This window comes from Cheilinus undulatus, linkage group 18, assembly GCF_018320785.1.
Source record: "Cheilinus undulatus linkage group 18, ASM1832078v1, whole genome shotgun sequence".
NCBI lineage: Eukaryota > Metazoa > Chordata > Actinopteri > Labriformes > Labridae > Cheilinus > Cheilinus undulatus.
The window spans coordinates 36278601-36286132 of NC_054882.1; the positions used below are offsets into that span (position 1 = coordinate 36278601).

A 7532-nucleotide genomic window follows, 5' to 3' on the forward strand; every position below is an offset into this window, starting at 1 on the left:
TAGAGGCAGAACATGATGATTAATAGAGACTGATATGGGTAAAAGGTAGCAGAGCTCTTCTTTTCTAAGAACAAATATTCAAAGCTGTCTATTGCTATCATCTCTTTCTAAATGAACTGTTCACTTGTTTCAGTCCCTCAGCCATCAGCTCAGTCTGTGACAGACAGAATTAGATAATATAGCTATAATTTAACCAAATAGCTCCCTCATGTAATATACTGAGGATTCTCGAACTGACAGTTTAATATAATGGCTGTCAAAATGAGAGCATCATGTCTGAAAATAGTTCTCTGTGTTTATTCAGGATTTGTTTGAAATCTCTCTATTGGCAGAACTTCATGCATCACAGGAGGAGAGCTACATTCGAAGAAGCTTAGATGTTCAGCAGTTCAACATCTTAGGGCTTAGCATGAGTTGCTAATGAAGCCTACATTACTTAAGTTCAATTTGGGTAGCCACAGCATCAAGGGGTGTATTATCAGGCAGAAGAAATACACTTTTGTATTCCTGTGCTAGATGAGATATACCCAAATTAGTTGACATTATTAAAACATTGCTGGGGAACTTGTTGCCTTTGACATTTTCAGTTTTTACAGGTGGTAGAATTCTTGATCAATTGTGATGCTAAAAAAAAACCTTAATTGGATACAACAGATCCCCACACCGGTATGTTAGTAGTCTTTACTTTAAATCATTAGTTCAAATCATTAAGGATGACAAAATTTGGCAAATATAATCATCGATGATTCATTAGTTACATCAGTGCACAGGTTTTCCATGCTGTACCCATACATGATTATGTTTTTGGGAACAGACTGACAGAGACTGGGCCATCTTACACCCATCCTATCTTGGCTACAGAGGCCCCGTCCACATGGAGACAAATTCAGGAGTATACGCAAACATTTTTTTTTGTCATATCTTTTTGTCACCCCCACGGAAATGGCATTTTGGGTGATTGTTAATGATACTTTTTGAAAACGGGATCCAGAGTTCGTCTCCGTGTGGACGGCCAACCGCATCTTTTTTGAAACGATTACGTCACACATAGCGTCGCTCTCTTAAGACGCCTGCACGGGTCCGGCCAAAACAACAATGGCGGATTACAGGGTTGTGTTCATGCTGCAGATGCTACTGAGCTTGTTATGGCTTTTACAGCAAAATCTGATGCTCCTTTACCACCACCCTGAAACGCATACACCGTATGTTCTTAAATCCAAGGCAGAGAAAAACCAGGAGGGCAACTAGAGGAAAGTTTGTGTCACTTTTCTGTGATCTTCTTCTCTCTTTTTGTGCATTTCCATGGCAGCATTACAGCACCACATACAGGCTTGGCATATGCACTACAGCGCTTTGAGTCATTTTTAGTGATTCCGTGCTTACACAGATATTTCCTTACAGATCTCGTCCTTACAGAAAACGTTTTCAAAACGGCAATATATCATCAAATATATTTGTCTCCGTGTGGATGGGACCAGAGTTACATATGCAAATCGGCAAAGGTGTAGCAGCGCGAGTGGGCCATTTTTTGTTGCTTACAGTTCATTGCATGCCAACTTCCCACTCCTCCTTCCTCTTCTGTTCCTGACACAAGACCTGTTGGACAGCTCTTCACATGTAAAATGCTTTTTTTTATAATTAAATGCCTAATGCATGGAGCACATGTCATTATCAGATCACTTTATTCAGCATCCATGAAAACAGTGCATTTGGAATCAGAATAATTCTATTTGTATTGATAATACTGCACATGTTAACAAGGCTACCATCTCTGATGTGGATAATGAGTACGCTCAGCATGTCACCACACCTGGCCTCAATCAGGGCCAATCTGTCACACACACACACACGCATGCACTCACACACAAACCTTAGACTATTCTGGAAAGATTCTCTCCCTATACTCAGTGAGTCATCATTGTTATTGCCCTCACAGAAGTATTAGTAAGTCCTGTGTTTTCATAATCTGATTGGAATACAAAAGAATAGAAATAAAGGTCTGGAACAATGTCTTAGATTGTCACGCTGCTATGTGTAGATCCAGGCCATTAGCAAGGTCATCCATCAGGCAATGATCTCAAGGTGAAATGATTAGAGTAGGGATTCCAGGATCAGATTTTGTGTAGCCAATAAAATACGAGAGAAATTGGCCAATCATCATTACTTACAGAGATCATATTTACTTTAGTTAAGTTTATTAAGTTTATTTGTGTCCAGGACAATGTAAAAAATTAAAATAGTCTCAAAGGGAAAAGATGCTTTGAACCAGATTTAGCTTGCTAGCTAATTCCCATCTGCAGTCCCTGGGCAAGTAAATACATCCATCAATCCATCCATCTTCTTCTGCTCATCTGAGATCGGGTCGTGGGGGCAGCAGCCTAAGCAGGGAAGCCCAGACTTCCCTCTCTCCGGCCACTTCGTCCAGCTCTTCCCAGGGGATCCCGAGGCGTTCCCAGGCCAGCCAAGCAACATAGTCTCTTCAGCGTGTCCTGGGTCTTACCCGGGCCCTCCTCCCAGTGGGACTTGCCCGGAACACCACAGGGCAATAATGGCAATGAAATACAGTACCAATCAATCGTCTACACATGTGCATGCCACAATACATATTTCAGAGCAAAGGAGATCTTATCCTATCTTATAGTAAGGACAGCTAAATTAGGCAATGCAGAGACAAATTCATTACATGTGTTCATTTATGGAATCAGTTAACACTGTTAAATGAAGGCAACAACTCTAAAGCCAAGCACTGTGTAACTTTCATCTGATTCAGCCACAACTTTTGAGTCGCACTCACCTGGAAGTCACGCAGACTTTCAGTCGGATCGTGTGTCAGTTGTCCTGCAGCGTACAGCGGGATACAACGGCTGACTACAACTCTGCTACACCAACCAGCTGCTCCCAACTGGTCAGGTGGATTTCTGACATGTTTGATATTTTGGCCGTACGACTCCACAAACTCTCACTGTGAGAGCAGAACCACGAGCAGAATCCTCAACTTGTTTTTATTCCTTTGTAAACTGTCAATATTCCAGCCAGCGGACCTGCAGTTTCTCATCAAAACCAGAACTTCCTTTTCTTGTTTACATTTGAACACATCATGTGGCTTTCGTCATTTTACTGACTGGACCATAAAGGCAACATAACTCACATTGTGTCAGCTAAACATTAAAATAACAGGTTTGAATCAGCTGGTTTCGTCACACTGGATTAATGTTTATAAACTCAAGGGGCATAGCAGCTAGCAAGCTGCACGTGCACAGCTACTGAGGAATAACGCGAAACATTGTGACTATAGACATGTAAGTAACTTGACTTTTGTTGTTTTTGAAAAGAAAACAACTCACTGCTGATCTTTGTTCTTTTTTTAATGACGAAATGTCGTCAAGTTCTGATAAAACTGGCGCTTCAGCAGCATCCACGCTAATCTCTTCCTCCATAACTGCACCAGCTCTTGCTGCTGCTTGTGTACGTCACGACTCTGCTGCGCCTGAAAGTACCGCCCCTCATCGCTGATTGGTCCTGTCACTTTCCAACGGAGCCTAAACGGTTCAGATGGGAGCTTCGCAAGATGGATTCGCCAGTAAAAAAAAATCAAGGAAACAGGCATATCCATTTGATTTGCAAGGTTAAAATTTTGCAAGATTTACCAAAATTTTAAAAAGTACATATGAATCATCTCAACTGATATTATTGAAGATTATTGATTGTTATATGTCTGTGCTCTTTATTATAAAATCCTTCAAAAGAAGTCAAGGTTTCTGCCAGACGTAGATCTAAGAGCACTGATTTCATATACAGACACTGACCACAGGAATCTGTCAACCTATCCAGAATTCATTCCCACAGGACCCGGGCTGAGAGCAGAATATGAGAGAGGTTTACTTTCCCAGCTGTCAGTGAGCTTTACCCCATACCTTAAAAACCAAACAGTGCATCATTACATGGACGTGCACTCTAATACCCAACCAATTTGACTTTACACTCTGCTTCAGCAAGGACAGGCTCTTGAACGCCCCTTTCATTCCAAAATGTGAGCAGGTGTTTGGTCTATTTATTTTATAGACACAGTCTGCCTGGTCATGTCATGGAATAAGAAGCAGATCAGTTTCTATTTTCGCTTTTCCTATAGCTGACCTGAACACAATGCTACACACATGGGCTACTATGTTGTGTCATTTAATGTCTCAATGGATGACAGTGTTTGCTTGCATCCAGCCATTAACACCCACAATGTCGAGCCATTCTCTCCACCTGGTCATTAACAGTAGTATAGGTGCTTGAGTGTAGGAGTGAGAAAGATAGAGACAGGAGAAAGAAATTGACTGGAAAATAAGAGTGGTACCTCAATCATTAGCGAGGCTCAGTCCAACTGGGTTTCTGATGGTTTGGTCTGCATCTGCATGGATTAGCCAGTGAGCCAAAAAACAGCAGGACTTGAATTTAATGAGCACATAATGGGACATGAAATTAGGAACAATGTTGGAGAGATGAAGCTGGAAAACAGATGCCTAACATTTCCCTTGTTGCTGTCAATGAATAATTAAACACGGCTAATTATTAAAAGCGCACAAAAACACTTTCATGACGTGGATAAATGGAAGCAGAGAGCTGTGTGCTTGCTTATGCTTTACCTTAAGATAAGCAGGTGAAACCTAATTTGCTGCTGTATTATACTGTAGAAACCTTTGTAGTGACCTCTGTAGTGGGTAATTACTACACCTTTGTTGGCAAAGCTTCTATTTAGGAATGTGGCCTTGTGTGTAACCTGTGTACATGGCATTTTGTAGCTGGCTTTAGTGGGAATTTTGACTCTCCCTGTGGGTCTGACATGTACCAGCAGAGCTACAGCCACATTTAAGCTGAGGCGGTCAAAGTGGGTCAACATACAGCGTCAGCCATAGATTTTCTAAGCTGAAGTTGTAGCAACATAGTTTTTGAGAGGCTGTGAAATGGTTGCTGTTCCCTATGTAAAGAAAAAGTCCTTGCCACATTAGCTGCAGGTTTGATTTATCTTAATGGATGGAGTTGTGAGTGATCCTAGACGGCCTGTTAGGCCTTTCAGACTGGCAGGGCTCCATGCCGGTTTCAGTTCCTGAACCTAATTTTGAACCAGCCGGCATGTTCAAACCGGAAAAAGAATTGGTCCTGAACCTGAAAAGTTGGTTCTCAGCTGGAACCAAAAATAGTTGGTTCTGTCTTGGGATTCGTGACATCATCAGTGGGCGTATCACATTCTAAGTTGTGAAGAAGAGTAGAAAATGGAAAAAATTGGTCTGCTTGGGAAACAAAATGTTTGGTTGTAAAATGGGCATCAACAGAATTCCAGGTGAAGCTGGAGAGTAGTACAAGGAGGGGCAAGTTATATGCCGAACTTGCGGAAGAGAAAGCAGAGGCCAGGTTCACCTAAACACCTGACCAAATAATCAATTAACTCAAGAAACTGAAGAAGGAATACCGGCACAGCAAGAAAGACTTGGGCAAATCAAAGCCCTCTTTGTTTAGAGTGTCAGCCGTTTTGTTAAACTTCATCCATGAACTTAAGAAATGATGCACTTTTAGTGGAGTCATGGTAACCATGGAGTCTTGGTCAGCCATTTTGTGCATCGAAGGCTTGCTCATTTAGGAGGCAGCCATTTTGTTCAACTCCATGAACTTGAAAAATGTACTTCTAGAGTTAGATTAGCTAGAATTTTAGAGTCAATTTAGTTGATCTTGTATAATGCTATGGCAGTATAATACACTGTACGTCTGTTAATTAAATCTTATTAAAGGTGAAAAACATATTTTAAACAAATATCTATCTGTCTATCTATCTAAATATCTATCTATCTAAATATCTATCTATCTATCTACAGGTATCACAAAAAATTTGGGGGGGGGGGCACATCACCTCCATAAATTCCCTGTGGAAGGGGTCCTTAGACTCCCGACCCCACAGAGCCTCCCTCACAGCTATCTATTCTTCACCAAACTCCTCCTCCTCTCCTGCAATGGATGCCTATTCACTGGCATGAAATTCAGTGAGTTCCTCGTGCTGCGGAGATTCCTCGACTGAAGGAGAGAGCTGGCCTGCAGGTGCGTTAGGGGGGCGGGAAGTCAGCATCCGTCTGCGGGCTAGCAGGCTAGGAGAGAGCTGGGCTGGCCTGGCGGGACCAAATAGCTGAGCTCAATGATGGAGCATGGGGAGAGAGAGTCAGGAGCGTACGAGGCAGAAAAAGGGTCATTTAAAGATAGCTTCGCATGTTCCTGTCCCAGACATAGGACACATTTCTCATGTGTGTCCTTTCCCGCCATGTGCCTCCCACACTGAGAGCGGCGCTTCTTCGTAGCATCCCATGCTAATCCTAGCAACTCATAGCCCTATGTTATGCTAGGCTAATTGGTGGAGTGGCAAACAAAGAGCGAACTCTGACCCACCGTAGCGTTGCTGAAGAGGGCCACTTCAACAGGGACCCAAGGGGAATTTTCAACCCTCAAGCGAAGGCTAGGCCATCCGTGCTGGAGCAGTTCAGACAAAAATCACAAGCTAGCAAGTATCCAAGGGTAAATGGTGTAACCAAAGTGGGCTGAGTAAGCTCGAATTACATTGGCAGGTGGGCGGGGCCCTTGAAAGCCTTAGGGCGGGCCCAGGCATGTCATGGTGTTGAGCCAATCACCTAGCATTCAGGCCAAGATGTAACTTAGGTGGTGTTAAGGTTTTATAATTAAAAATTATTCGGCATCGCGGCCAATGTCAGCTTGGTAGCATGAGTAAGAACTTGAGTTCGAAATGAAGTAAAACCACAGTGGACCTACCTGCTGTCATGTCTTGTTTGGCAAGGTGCAGCACATGTGAGTCTCTGATTAAAGGAAGAGGTCCTCCTTACTACTACTGGAGCACCCAGGAATAGGTAGTTCTCGTCCCTGGGTGGGCTTGAACCACCATCCTCTCAGTTAACAGCCGAGCGCGCTGGCCGATTGCGCCACAGAGACAACCACACTCACTCTGGCATCTCAGTGGTCTGCCACCTCATGCTGTTTAACTTGAGCCAGATCTCCAAGGCACGATGCATGAAAACTCCACCATTGTTGATCGAGTGTCCCCTCCAATCCCACTGAGGCAGAGTGGAAAAAGGGCTGTCGCACCTACATGGAAGGTTGTTTTGAACCTGTCAGCCTCGTCCAGAAATTTTGCCATTAGAGAACAACTCATCACATGTACTGTTACCAGGTGTGGTCAAAATTCAAGCTCTCAGAGGTAAGTGAAGGTGTGAAGGCACTGCTGGGATTTGAACCCAAGATCTCCTCTTTATAAGACCGGCAGTTTGACCAACTAAGCCACAGTGCCCCTGGGAAGAGTATCCTTAGGAGCAATGGATTCAACTATCTTGGTATCAAATCTAAAAAGAACTAAAGGTGAGCAGCCAACTTCTGTCCATCTCCACTGAGTATTGCTTGAAGAGATACTGCTTTCAGCACTCAGGAAAACACCTGCCACTGCAGGAAACCCAGACTAGGGATTAGGTAAGCTGCAACCAGGTACAATTTATTTA

The 7532-nt window shown here is 43.1% G+C and overlaps 1 non-coding gene across 1 annotated transcript; it reads right to left on the reverse strand.

The window, feature by feature from the left end:
* Nucleotides 1-6898: 6898 nt before the first annotated feature.
* trnan-guu lies at nucleotides 6899-6972 on the reverse strand. The gene has a single exon. It is a non-coding gene; the product is annotated as a tRNA-Asn (tRNA).
* Nucleotides 6973-7532: the final 560 nt, after the last annotated feature.